The following is a 15,034-nucleotide window of genomic DNA, read 5'->3' as shown; positions in this document are numbered from 1 at the left end:
ACTCAGAAATCAGCCTGCCTCTGCCTCCCAAGTGCTGGGATTAAAGGCGTGCGCCACCACCGCCCAGCGGAATGTTTCATTTCTAAATCTATAATTTCAGTAATTTCTCAAGACAGTAAGTAGAAATATTTGGCTTGTTAATCCAATGTGAATTTACAAGAGATTATTTTAGTGTTGATGTTAAAATTAGTTATCAGTGGGTATTGTTGATCACATGAGTTTCAGAAAAATAAATACCATGTGCTTGATTATGACATTACATTATCTTATATAAACTCCCCTTCCTGACTATTAGTGTGGTATTCTTCAGCCACATAATTAAACGGGGAAGAGTAATCTGTAAGCATTCATTCTGAAACAACAGGTGGGATCTACCACGAAAGTAAACATAAAACTTATTTGAAGAAATGAAAACATTTCTGCTACAAAGGGAGTAGGAAATATTAAAAAGACATTTTAGGATTATAAAATCAGAATATTTAGATGTTTCATGGTGTGTAGGTGTGTGTTTAACTGTTTTCTTGAGAATAGCATTTCCCAAACATTTAAAGACCCTACTTTTGTAAATTTTCCCTTTTTAAAAAAATGTAGAACTCATGAAGCTGAGACAGATGACTCACCTGAGCCCAAGAGTTTCAGGCCAGTCACCTCCCTACCTCATTAATACCCTGCTTCCTAACAAGCAAGCAAACACTAGGTGAAAAAAGAAAAAAAAAAAAAAGAGAATTTTATACTTTAGACTGTTGGGAAGAATTGAAAAGAAACTAGATGTAGGAATTTTGAAATCTATGTACAAAGGAAAAACTAAACTATTCCCAAACTACAAAAAGTATATAATTTATAGTTGTCCACGAGAAATTAAAAGTCTACAAATAAAAACAAAAATGACAATAAATAAATAAAATCAATGAAAAAATAAATCAATAAGACTGCAGACTATTCATGTAAGTACCTTTGCTAGTGTGTAGAGAGTTGTTAATAAGTAACATGGCAGCCCCTGTTGGAATTGGAGAGGTCCCTGGAGGACCAGACTTAAAGGCTTTAATGCAGTTATCCTGGCTCCGTGCCTGTACCCACAAACCATGCAGTGGAGGCTGTGGGAGCCCTTGATTACTGCTCTCTTAGCCCCCACTTTGACCATTTGACTTACATCTGGTACTTCCCCAAAGACTTCAGTTTTCAGCAGGGTATGGGAAGTACATTTAGAAAGAACCACGTAGGGGAAAAAACCAATCCTAAGAACTAAGGCCCTATTTCACTGATGGAAAAAAACAAAAACAAAAACCCAACGCTGCAACACGAGTTTTTCATTATTTGTAAACAGCATACTTCTGCTAGGCCATTGTCTTACAGATGAGTGCACCAGTGGATCACTTCATAGTCGTTAGGAGGTAGACTGTGAGCCACAGGTTCTCAAGAAAGCCTGACATCTCCATCTCCCAGTGAATAATAGCACGTGAAAGACTCAGAAGAAAGATATAATGTTTTCAGCAGAAATTAAGCAACTATCTACATTAAGGAAAGTAACTTCAGGAGAGATACTAAACCCAGATATTTGTTGCACATTGGACAGCCTACATTCCAGCCATCATGTTGATTCTTGGATTTAGAAGAAGTTCATGATTGTTTTCTATGTTTCTAATCACCAAATTATTTGAAAAGATACAAAATGAAGGAGTGTTTTTCAGCTTTTAAAAGGAATCAATAAAAAATACACAGTGGTGTAAGCAAACACTCTATGGATTTTTACTAAGGTTTTCCTAGCACTCCATTTCTGAAGCAGTATCACATTAACAGATCCTCAGAGTGAGACTATTGTACAATATTACAAAGTTACTATTAGATATGTCTAGGATTTGATACTTTGCAAAACAATAATGCTCTCTTTCCGTAAGGGTGAGAATCTCTTAACCTTTGAAGTTAAGATATAAGGCAGGCAGTTCGCATTTTGAAGTAATGATCCTAGTTGTTGCACCCTTTATTTCATTATGGATTTTACAGTGTAATCTCAGTGAACTAAAACGGTATTTCTGTGGCTCTACCATTTAGCTTAAATGTTCCAGTGTAGCAGCACAAGGAAAAAGCTGTTAATGACTATACTACGTCATTCTTCCCTGTTATATGTGGCCACTGGCAATAACATGAATAACATGTATATTATCTGATGGGAGAGACCAAGAATGAGTTTGGTTTTGCTATAAAATTGTTTTATAAGTGCTGATAAACCTCTTAATCCCTCAGTTTCCCTCTTCTGAGAAGAAATGTCTACCAGCAAAGGAGTTACACTACAGAAACCCAAGGAGTGTCTAGAATAAGATACCAGGGCAACCTTAGAGAAATGACAGCACCTCAGGGGGCTGCAATTGGCAGTAGCATTTCCAATACCATTAATTAAAAAGTAATAAAAAGGAAGTAAGTAGTGGGGCAAGGGAGGTGGCTCAGTGGTTAAGAGTACTTACTGCTCTTCCAGATGACTCAGGTTCGATTCCCAGCACCCACATGGTGACTCACAACCTTTTGTAACTCCAGTCCCACTGTATCTGAGATCCACTTCTGGCCTCCATGGGCACTGCATGTACATGGTGCCCAAACTTATGTACATTCACACAAATTAAAAAAAGAACAAGAGAGAGAAGAAAGTAATTATTAGATATACATGATTTTTCAAAAGAGTCACATTCTGTCATAGGTGAGCTAGCTTATTTGGTAACATTTAATAGCTATATTTTAATTGAAACATCATTGAATCTTTCATATAGAAAATGTGTGAACTAGGTGTATGTATAATTATGTGTTGCTTAAAATAATATATGAAGTTATAACTTCAAAACTCATAAAATATTGGAAGATATTGCTAATTTCTAGGCTTCTAGCTTATCTCCCTACTAATTATTAATACTACTATTATACTCTTAATTATTAATAGTAACTAATAGTATTAATTACGATTGTCAGCTTACAATGTATTTTTCTTTTTAAAAATATGTTTGAAGGCCAGGCAGTGGTGGCACACGCCTTTAATCCCAGCACTTGGAAGGCAGAGGCAGGTGGATTTCTGAGTTCGAGGCCAGCCTGGTCTACAGAGTGAGCTCCAGGACAGCCAGGACTACACAGAGAAACCCTGTCTCGAAAAAACAAAACAAAAAAACAAAACAAAACAAAACAAAAAATAAATAAAAATTTAAAAAGTGCTTTCATACAGTGCTGAGACAGAGCTCAAGCCTTGCACACAGTAGGCAAAGTGCTCTATCTCTAGATGAGCCCCAGACGTTATTCTTGACTGATATTGACTGAAGCTCATTCTCACTTGACTGATTGTGTTACCTTTCGTCGGTAGAAGCCAGAGGTTGAGAAGCATTGGGCAGCTCTTGAGTACCTTGTACTCCCAGTTGTGATTTAATTAAAAATAATTAGAGCCAGGCAGGTGGATTTCTGAGTTTGAGGCCAGCCTGGTCTACAGAGTGAGTTCCAGGACAGCCAGGGCTACATAGAGAAACCCTGTCTTGAAAAACCAAAATTAGATCTTTAGCAAAGAATTTTTAACATTTAACATTTAACATTATAATGCTTAAAAATCTTCCTTTGAAAATATTACCTATTGAAATTGTAATTCATGATCCATGATCACATAAAACTCGATTGTTACTTAAAATGGCCATAGAATGAGCTGCTTGTTGGCAAATTAACATCTGTCCCTTACCTGCTTCTGACTTGGGGTCTTTAGAAAACAGAGAAGTTACAAAAAGGAAGATACTAGAGGCAAATACAAAATCAAAATTAAAGCTGACTAGAACATCAGTCTAGTTTGGGCCATTAAATCCCTGGGTTCATAGGCTAGGCGGTGGTGGCACACGCCTTTAATCCCAGCACTTGGGAGGCAGAGGCAGGTGGATTTCTGAGTTCGAGGCCAGCCTGGTCTACAGAGTGAGTTCCAGGACAGCCAGTGCTACACAGACAAACCCTGTCTCGAAAAACCGAAAAAAACAAACAAAACAAAACAAAACAAAAAATCCCTGGATTCAAATAATAAATACATTTTCTTCAAATGATGAGATTTTTTTTTTTACCTTTCCTCTAGATTTCACTAGTAATCTTTTTTTTATCTTATATATTTACTCAACAACTTATCTAATTCTAGATTTTAAATGAAAAACATTCTTTTTTATTGGAACTTTAGCAATTCGATGGTTCTACCTTCTGTGATTGTTAATATTGACAACCTGACAGAATCCGGAATCACCCAGGGGACAAACCCCTGTGTATCTCTGGGAAGGAGTCTCTAGATGGTTTGGTGAGGCAGGAAGTCCTACACAGAATGGGAGCGGCACCTGGTTCTTGGGGTTCCCACAGAATGAAAAGAGAGAGGAAGCAGGGAGTGATGAAGCTGCTTCCTGACTGCAGATGCAGCATCCATCTCCCCTCTGGTGGACCAGCCCTTCAGACTCTTCCCCTCTTCAGTTGCTTTTTGTCAGACAATTTCTCACAGCAAAAAAGGAAATTAAATAATACACCCTCTGAAAGAAAAAAAAATATCAAACTCTCCCAGAAAATGTATGTTTTCAAGGAAGATAAGTTATGTGGTAATTATTTACTTATATTTACCACTGAATTTTTTTTTTAATTTTAGCTAACTACTATGTTTTTTGTTTTTTTGTTTTTTTGTTTTTTTTGAGACAGGGTTTCTCTGTGTAGCCCTGGCTGTCCTGGAACTCACTCCGTAAACCAGGCTGGCCTTGAACTCAAAAATCCGCCTGCCTCTGCCTCCCAAGTGCTGGGATTAAAGGCGTGTGCCACCAAAGATATAAAGAAATCTAGTAATTCAGACATCAATGTGACGTTCAGGCTCTGATGGAGCCAGCTGGCCCAGGTATTTCCTTTACTTTTTGTCTTCTTCCAGTTTCAGTCCTGTGTGGAGGAAGGTTAAATCTCTCTCACTCTTTCCCTCCCCCACCGCCCAGTGTTGTTTAATCTGGCCCTGACCTTGCAATATCCTGCCTTAGTCTCTTTACATTTGATCTTATTGAGGACAAAACCCAAAGAAGAGGTGCCATATGTGAGTAGAGATGATTCTCAGGCTGCGGTACTTTCCCTGGAACTCATAGGTAATCCTTTTTTCAAGTAGGATATAAGATAAAGAAGAAACATTTATTTGTTACAGTGTGCAATATAAATGTGAACAGATTGGTATAAATTCCAAACAAAAATGAGAAAGTTATTAATCTCTTCACTACTTTTGAAATTATGGTAACTTTGATACATTTGGTGCTTCATAGATACTGTTATAAAAGATTGAGTCTTTAAAAAAAAATAAAAATGGTAAACCACACATTTAATCCCAGCATTAATTAGGCATAAGCAGGCAGATCTCTGAGTTCAGGACCAACCTGGTCTATAGAACAAGTTCCAGGACATCCAAGGATATACAGAGAAACCCTGTGTGGATAAAACAACAACAAACTAAAACCAAATAAACAACCCCCCCAAAAAAAAACTTTATAAAATGGACAAAACACACTAAAATGGATTACCCCAGGATGTCGGGGACTATTGCTTGTCTTATTAAATCCTGTATGTCACTAGTGTCTGTCATTGAGACTGACACATATTAGACTCTATGGAAGTATTTTGGAATACCCTGGCCTTCCATTTATAACAGCCTAGTATTTTCCTTCAACATTATGAAAGTGAGAAAATAAGGGTGGTCAGAACCATGGACATCAGTTCACTGGGGGATGCCTGCAAAGATGGAATGATGACTAATGCCTGCAAAGATGGATCTTTTGGGGTTTTTTTGAAGAAAAAAGAAACCAATTTCCTACTAGACAAGAGAAATTACTTTATCTTTTTATTGAAGCACTTCATTCTTTTGAAAAATTTTTAAAAAAATATACAGGTATATATTCGAGTCTGTTAAAATCTGAGAATATAACATCTTTAGTATTTTACAGAACACCCCCCCCCAGATAAAAATTTTGATTAGGAAAATACTCTGACAGCCATTTATTTAATTTTTTAATTGAATATAGATTTTTTTCATACAATAAATTCTTTTTTTTTCTTTTTTTTGGTTTTTCGAGACAGGGTTTCTCTGTGTAGCCATGGCTATCCTGGAACTCACTCTGTAGACCAGGCTGGCCTCGAACTCAGAAATCCACCTGCCTCTGCCTCCCAAGTACTGGGATTAAAGGCGTGTGCCACCACCCCCCAGCCGACTCCCACAACTTTTATGTCACTATGGCACCCGTGCACCTTGCAGGCAGGTCACCATTGTAGATTTCAGGGTTTGTAACTAGCTTGGTGTTTCCCTTTCTCCTCTGGTAGTGAGCAGAGAACCATGAACACTACTCAGTAGGGGGAAGGCTCTCGGTAGGTAACCTCCAGATCAACTTCTCCATGTTCAGTGAGTTAACGTAGGCCTTGACTACAGTAATCGGGCTTTACTATCAGTGTATGGAGAGCAATCAATAGCCTTGGCCATACATATTGCTTGGGGATTTCCATGGGGCCCTTTGCCCAACAACTCAATTAGATGGAACCCATTCCTAGCACTGGAGGTTTCATTCGGTGGTGAAAGATGTCCATTGGGGGCTTTGTCAACCCTGTCATTTGGTGATTCTAATTTAGATCTCTGTCATGGTTTGAATATGCTCGGCCAAGGGAGTGGCACTATTTGGAGGCGTGGCCTTGTTGGAATAGGTGTGTCACTGTGGGTGTGGGCTTTAAAAGAATAAGGGATTTTGGGGCAAGATCCTACCCAGCTAAATTTAGATCCAGGAATGGTGGTATACACCTTTTTCTTTTCTTTTCCTTTCTCTTCTCTTCTTTTCTTTTCTCTTCTTTTCTTTTCTCCTCTCTTTTCTCTTCTTTTGAATTTACTCAGAGTGATTTTATTGCTTATGTACACAACAGCATTTATGCCACTAGAGCAGAGGCTGTGGACAATTCGTGTTTCCAACTGGGTGGGAGCACCTGCTTAGTCTTACAGTATTGAGTCAACCGGTGAATTCTGCTCTCTATCACAATCAGGTGGAATTTAACATCCTTATCCTTTCTGTTCCTCTCAAGGTGCTTTCGGACAGCAACTGCTTTCCTAATCAAATGGTGGAGATCAGAGGCAAGGTCTTTGGACATAATGATTCTCAATATATTATTTCCAGTCACAAAGCAGACCTGTGGCATACCATGTGAGTCTCTCAGAACCACACCTATCTGGGAGGGAGTCAGGTCTTTCTTGGCCAGTTTGTAAATCCGCTCCTTCACGTTGTCAGGTGTCAGTTTAAGTCATGTGGGGATGCTATGGCCGTAGGGCAGTGCCCAACTGGGACAGGCCCTTCCTGAAAGCATGCCTTCAACCCATGTCAGAGGTCTGGCAGCAAAGAGAGAACGAGGTAGGAAAACACCTTTAATCCTAGGAGGCAAAGCCAAACAGATCTCTGAGTTCAAGGCCAGCCTGGGACAAAGCACCTTCTAGGTGAAGAAAAGCTAAAATCCAGGTATGGTGGTATATGACTTTAATCCCAGCATTACAGGAGACAGAGCCACGTAGATCTCTGAGTTCAAGGTCAATCTACAGAGCAAATTCCAGGAAAACCAAGCTTAGGCGAAGAGGGAGTTGGAAATCAGACAACTGATAATAGAATAAGGAGGGCCATGTTCCAGCCCTATTAGGCAGCAGAACTGCTTCAGCCCTGGCCTTGGTTTTAGAATGAAAAATAGAAGGGATTACTGGGACAATTGATGCTGGTTAGCTGGAGCTAAGAAATTAGCTGTGATTTAGAAAAGACCCGAATCACTGAGGTGAAATCTTCTGGGAAGTGTTTTTCTGGGAGCACAAAAAAGCTATGTTCCAGAGATAGCCCAGGTTGTAACTGGTGCTGCAGCTGTACTTGGTAATGTGTAAGGGTCTCCCAGGTGGTACTGGTTTTGAAGGCATGAAGGGGTCATAAACAACAGCTGAGGCTTGGCACCATGAGAAGCCATGGAAGACCACTAAAGAAGGTGTAGCCTCAGGAGTAGTTGACAGCTCAGTACTGAAGGGGTGATGCAAAGGATTTGTGGCTTGGCACCATAAAGAGAGCCTATGAGAGTCTATTGGTGTAGCCTAGTTACAATGGAAGACCCCAATGTATTGGGAGATGCCAGTACCATGGAATGATCACCAAGAACAGCAGCAGCAGTAGAGTGGATCAACCAGAACCTAGAGTGCTACAGACGGCAGCATAGAGAAGTAACCCATGCTCTTTGGAGAAGCCCAGAAGATCATGTGTGGATCCCAGACATTGAAACAAGGAGCTGTGAAACTGAAGTTGACTTGGAGACCCCCACAAGATGTTAGAAACATCAGAGCTGTGGGCTGTCTGCTGAGGAAAGCTGCTAACAGGGAGTGGAACCAGCCTGGGAGAAAGAAGTTTGTTGCAGTCAACAAAGATGAAAAAGGAGCGGAGATCTCAAGACCACTAGAGTTTATCCTGTCTTGCCTTGGGGATTACAGTTAAGTGATTGGATAAATCTCAGAAAAGACTTTTTAACTTTGGACTTTAACACTGTTGAGACTGCTTATAGACTATGTGAATTATGGAAGCTGGACTAAACATACTTTTTTATTATGTCATGGCTAGATATGGCCATCATAGACTCGTGTTTGAACAAGCCTCTGGGGGACAGGGAGTGGAATGTCATGGTGTGAATATGCTTGGCCAAGGGAGTGGCACTCTTTGGAGTGTGGCCTTGTTGGAATTAGGTGTGTCACTGTGGTGGTGGGCTTGAAGACCCTCACCTTAGCTGCCTGGAAGTCAGTCTTCTACTAGCAGCCTTCAGATAAAGGTGTAGAACTCTTAGCTCTGCCTGCATCACACCTGTCTGGATGCTGCTCTGCTTCCACCTTGATGACGATGGACTGAACCTCTGAACCTGTAAGCCACCTCCAATTCAATGTTGTCCTTTATAAGACTTGTCTTGGTCATGGTGTCTATTCAGTAAAACCCTAGCTAAGACAATCTCTTTCATTTATGTGTATATTTTAAGAAGGCTTTGCTGGTTAGGTTTCCATACAGCCCCTTAAATACTCTGTAGTGTTGGCTGAATTCCTTCCCTCACTGCATTCTTTCCTTCCAATCCTGTTTGATCTTCCAGTTCTCACCACTTCCCCACCCATTACTATCTGTTCTATTTCCTTTTCCTAGGGCAATCGATCCTTCCTCCCTATCCCCAGTTATATAGATTGTAGCCTACTTATTGAAGACTTAGCAGCTAGCACCCTCATATAAGCAAATTCATGCCATACTTTTGACAATCATTTTTAATTGTATTTGGTTCAAAGAGCACTGAACTGTTTAAAATATTTGGTACAATTGAAAGTTTAAAATAAATGTTTCCTTTGTACAGAAAAAAAATCAAACAAATGGAATTACTGTAAGGGTAAAAAGTTCTTAGTTATCATGCTAGAATAACTAACTACTGGTAAACTTTTCTGAATTCACAGATTAGTAAATACCTAGGTTTTATTTTTAAAAAAAAAAAGTGGAAAACTCCTTGGGATTCTTTTTCTTCATCTGTTTGGTTTGGCCGTTCCTATTTAAGTCCTAGTTCCCATTAGGGTTTGAATTTAGTGCTGGCCTTGATCTGCAGCAAGAGCAAATGTCTTGCCATGTGATACTACTTTACATTACATCCCGAATCATTTGCAGTCCCAGAGGCAGAATTGCTACAGAAGAGGTAGAACCATCACATAAATGAAGCCAAATCTGAAAATATTTTTCCTTGGTTCTAGTGCAGTTTCAGTATAATGAGGACTCAGAATCATCAGCTAATGACCAAAGATGAATCATAGTTAAAACACTTTTTTTTTTTTTGGCATAAAATACCCAATGTTTCTAGTTGGTTGATCATTTTCATAGCAACCATGAAATCTGGCATATCTTAAACACTTTTTATTAGATACAGACCCCTTTGAAGCTGCTTATTATGTTCCAAAGTTGTCATGAGGATTGGGGAGAATGATGCATGAGCTCTACCGAGCTGTAGCTAGAGCTCTTCAGAGCAGCGTGTAGCACTGTTTCAAGTGTGCCACAGAATTCCCCTGCGCTTCTCCAGCCAGACAGGAAGCAGATAGGAGTAGATGCAGAAACACTGAACCAACCCAAAGTCATAGCTTGGTCGGAACTGTGAGCAATTTATTTATAAACGTACTTATTCTTTGTAGAGGCAGTGAAGAAGTATGCAATATTAATAGGGATAGGAGAAATTAATAATAGAGTTAGTTCCCTGATCTATTATCATCCCTGGTTATTATTCGATCGCAGAATAAAACTTTTTAAAGAATATGAGCAAATATTTACTTTGAACCATGGACTCACTGAATTTTATTTCATGAGATTAACAATGATGTTTGCCAGCTGCTGAACATACCAGGCTACCTATGACAACTGAAAACAAGAAATTTGTTTAAAAACCAGTTCAGAGATGACTAAATCCAAAGTTATTGTGCACTACCTAGAGAAAGAAAGTAGGTAGTAGTTTGTTAAAATAATGTTGCTTTTTTATTTTTTATTTTTTATTTTTTTTTTATTTTTTATTTTTTTTTGGTTTTTCGAGACAAGGTTTCTCTGTGTAGCCCTGGCTGTCCTGGTACTCACTCTGTAGACCAGGCTGGCCTCGAACTCAGAAATCCGCCTGCCTCTGCCTCCCAAGTGCTGGGATTAAAGGCGTGCGCCACCACCGCCCGGCTGCTTTTTTAAATATATGCACTCAGAGTGTAACCTAAGTCAAAGTTAGTAGCCTTGCCATTGAGATTTCAGGTAGCTTCTTATTAGAGGAAAACCTCCTGGAGATGTTGGATATTTTATAAAATACCTCAATTTGAATAAAACAACATTCCCTGGCTTTGGAATTACTGACTTAAATTTTTTTATCTGAATAGAAATGATTTTACTTATGTTTATTTCTATTTACTAAACCTTAGTGGGCTGGCTTGTTTGTTTGACTGCACTGGGCCTCACAAATGCTATGCACGGACTCTGCCACCGAGCTATGTCTCAAGCACCTTTTAAGTTTTTGTTCATTTGGAACAGAGTTTAACTCAGTTGTACATTTTGAACTCAGCTGGTTTTGAACTCACTCTGTAGCATACTGGCTTGAGCTTCGCATTCTTCTGACTCAGTTTCCCAAGAAGTTAGGCTTATAGACCTGCACTACCAAGCCTAGCACTAAACATTGGTTTGGTTTGGTTTTTGTTTTTGTTTTTGTTTTTAAAAACTGCTCATTTTACAATGAATGTTAAGAGAATGTTAAATACAAATAAAAGTAGAGACAGATGCATAGTGAATTACAATTCTGGTATGTCTACCCACGCTTTGGGGTTTTTGAAGGCTAGTCTTGAATTCACAGTCCTCCTGCCTTAGCTTCTGAGTCCTCACATTCATTGTAGTCTACGGCACTTACTTATTTAATGTGTGGGGATGTGTGTGTTCACGTGCTACAGCACATGTGTGAGGGTCAGGTGACAACTTGCTGGACACCTTCATTCCTTTGACCAAGTGGGTACCCAGGGGTTTAACTCAGATTATCAGTTTTGACAGGAAGCACCTACCCCCACCAAGCCATCCCCCCAGCCTTCTAAACTGTGGTGTTTATTTTTGAGGAAAAGGTGAACAGCAAGGAGAGATGGAAATGAAGAGTCTGATGGAGCTGAGTATGCCTCGTGAGATACTTTATAAGTATGTTTTAATTTGGTGTTTGCTACATCAACACAGAAAAGTGTTATTACCTACATACATTTGAGAGCAGTGGTTCTCAACCCATGGGTCACAACCTCCTGACAATTCTCTATCTCCAAAAACATCACATTATGATTCATAATAACAGTAGCAAAACTACAGTTATGATGTAGAATGAAAATAATGTCATGGTCAGAGGTCACCACAACATGAAGAACTGTGTTAAAGGGTCTCAGTATTAGGAAAGTTGAGAACCACTGGTTTAGAGATAAAGAAATGAAGCCTCAGGAATTGATGTCTTCCCCAGCATTTAGGATCGGAGCCACACTTTGAAATGGATCTAAACAATACCCAGGTCTATGTCCCCCATATGACTCCAGTTCATAGTTGACAAAGCCCTAAATCATAGGACCTGCGAAGAGGAATATATTTCTTCCATGGTTTTGTTTCTTTGAAACCTCATGCTAGGGCACCCTATAGGGATTCAACCAGGTATGGATGGATGTAAGAAACAGATTGCTGGAAGTGAGGCTTCTGACCTTGATCAGAAATGAAGTGGGCAGGAAGGCAGCTCCTTTTGTGAGAAAAAGAAATGGACCAATGCAGGCTTTGGGGCACACCACTTAAAGTAGCCAATTGTGTTTGTTGGGCATCAGTGCTGTGGTTGGATACAGTTCTTCAAAGAGCTTTTTGTTCCTTTATACAAAGGACTGGAGACTTTATAATTCTAGATTAGGAATTTTATTTTTCTGTCCTTAAGAACAGTGGGCATGGTGCAGGTCTGTCACTCTATTTCTATTCAGATGAAGATGGGTCTTGATCTGGAATGTGTGTGTAACTGTCTTGGAATTAGATTCTCTAGGTCAGACTATTTCCACACAGCAGACGAGCAAATTCCCGGGATACCAGGCAGTATTTCTGTGAACCGCTGCTGCTTCCTGTCTGGGAGAACAGGACACTTTGCTTCTAGCCTCAGTTGTAAAATGGTTGGATACTTCACCTCTCTGGACCCCTGTTTTCCTTTCTCTGATAGTAAAAATGCTGGACTAGGAAGTCCTGGACCACTTTCCTTTCTTAGAGTTCAGAGGGGAGGTAAGGATCACAGGCCCTTTAGGAAAGAGGAGCTGTGTGATGGGGATGTTCAAAGATGTTCCAAAGATTTGAAAGTTTATCAGTTCTGTAGACTTTTCCAGAAGGGACCCCTTAGTATTTCCATTCACTCATCTGACTGTGTTTTAGAATTGTTAGACTTTTTATTTAGGGTGAAACTTTGCTAGAAGCGTGGTTGTTACTGTTGTTGTCTTTACCTCTTTTTGAAATTTTAGGTGTTCTTTGTAGGTGCTTTCTAAACCACTGATAAAAAGTTAAACTCCACTTTCAGAAGTTATTCTAGAAGCTATCTGAAATGGAACAGATGAACTTTTTTTTTTTTTTTTTTAGTTAGTTTTGGGATGCTAGGATAGAACCCAGGAGATACCAGTGTTAGAAGAGCAAATGCACCACCGTGCTACCACCAGATATGGAGTTAAAATTATAATAGTTTAATTATTCACCTATGTATACTTTAATAAAAAGGAAGGCCAAATGGAACTATTTTACTACCGTACCTCATTAAGCTTTTCTAAGAGTAAATTCATAAGTGGTTGCATAAGCATAAGAAATGTCAAGTATTTTTATTTATTAAAAAAAACCAAACAAACAGATTTATCTTCTTTTGGTGAGTTCTTGCTAGCATAAATCCTGCATGTGCCAAGGTTGTCAAGATAAGTTGCATATACTCTGTGGTTCTAGGAAACTCAAAGCTAATAGAAGATGCTTACAACCTGTCTGGAAACAAAAGAGAACTGATAAAGGCTCTTCTACTGTATGATTTCATTTGAAGTATAAAGTTGTGTCATTAAATGAGACTGGAACCTTGTCATCCTCACATTGTAGTACCTGCAATATGACACGTATGTTATATATTGGGTTGATAGTGGATTAAAAAAATATTTATACATTTAGCTGGCCAGTGGTGGTGCACGCCTTTAGTCCCAGCACTTGGGAGGCAGACCCAGGTGGATTTCTGAGTTCGAGGCCAACCTGGTCTACAGAGTGAGTTCCAGGACAGCCAAGGCTACATAGAGAAACCCTGTCTTGAAAAACCAAAAAGAAAAAAAAAAAAAGAAAGAAAAAAGAGAAATATTTATACATTTATAACATGGATTCTCTTATATTATATCTTTCTACTTCTTTTATTATATCTGTTTGGTATTAATTAATGGGTACTTGAGATATGGAAAAAAGAATTATGCACTGCCCAATTTGTAGAATAAGATGAAAGTGTGCCTTTGAAAAGCAGAAGTTCAGAGCTGTGCCAAATCATTGGAGCACCACACCAAACTCAGACACCCTGAAACACGTTCTCGGAAGCGTTATATTCATCATGAACAAACGGTCAGGTCACATATACCAAGCCTTATCACAATTTAATATTTGGAATGATTTTTGAACAGGCCACCAGAAGTGATGACAGCAAGCCTGAAAGTCTAGAAGTGTATTTTAAGTTTTATCAGAATTGTGGGTTATATTTGTGAAGCCCACAGAGTAATGGCTAATGCTACAAGAGGAATTATTAGCACTCAAGAATGTAAGAATGGAATCTAAAATGATCTTGGAAAATTTGAGTTGTGAGTTCTAAATAGAAGCACATGTAGGCATAGAAGACACATGTGTGAGGACTGTTGCGTGCAATGGTGGCACAAAGAATTTCTAGCATGCATGGTGCAATTCAAGAATTGCAAGCTAACTCTTGCCTTACTCTCCTCTGACCATAGTAAAATACTCTGGTTAGTCTTGAGCCTACCAGTTTTAGATATTTGTACCAAAGTAAATGAGGCTCAGATTACATACAGAAAAAAAAAAAAAATGAAACCTAAGAATGTGAGAACATAGAGAATAAGCTGAATTTCTATGTGTAAGGTATCAAGACATTTTATCTTTTACTCCTTCCTAGAAGCTACTGGAGGACAAGCTCCACCAAAATAAGGGAGGGTGGCAAGAAAGAGGACAGCACATATGTTCAGACAAGGAGATCTGAAGGAGACATTACTCTGAGGACATGTATGAACACAGCCACCTGCCTACCCGATGCATCTCTAAGGCATACAGGCAATTTTTTTTTTAAGATAAGAAAGGGCCAACATATATACAGCAAAGGACTGCTTGGTCTGGCCTCAGTGAGAGAAGAGAAGCCTAACCATGGAGAGAATTGAGGCTGCGGCGAGCCAGGAGGCCTGGGGGGTGGGGTGGGGTGGGGTAAGGGTGGGTGGGGACATCCT

At 39.3% G+C, this 15,034-nt stretch overlaps 1 long non-coding RNA gene and 1 pseudogene across 1 annotated transcript; one reads left to right on the top strand and one right to left on the bottom strand.

Annotated features, from left to right (window-relative positions):
* Positions 1-6,912: 6,912 nt before the first annotated feature.
* On the bottom strand, positions 6,913-7,357 carry LOC116092908 (annotated as a pseudogene).
* Positions 7,358-11,662: 4,305 nt separating this feature from the next.
* LOC116092910 lies at positions 11,663-14,767 on the top strand. Its single transcript, XR_004119559.1, has 3 exons — positions 11,663-11,714; positions 13,506-13,666; positions 14,710-14,767. It is a non-coding gene; the product is annotated as an uncharacterized LOC116092910 (long non-coding RNA).
* The last annotated feature ends 267 nt before the right edge of the window (positions 14,768-15,034 follow it).

Source organism: Mastomys coucha, unplaced genomic scaffold (genome assembly GCF_008632895.1).
Source record: "Mastomys coucha isolate ucsf_1 unplaced genomic scaffold, UCSF_Mcou_1 pScaffold16, whole genome shotgun sequence".
NCBI classification, from domain to species: Eukaryota; Metazoa; Chordata; class Mammalia; order Rodentia; family Muridae; genus Mastomys; species Mastomys coucha.
This window is presented reverse-complemented; position numbering and strand designations above follow the sequence as displayed.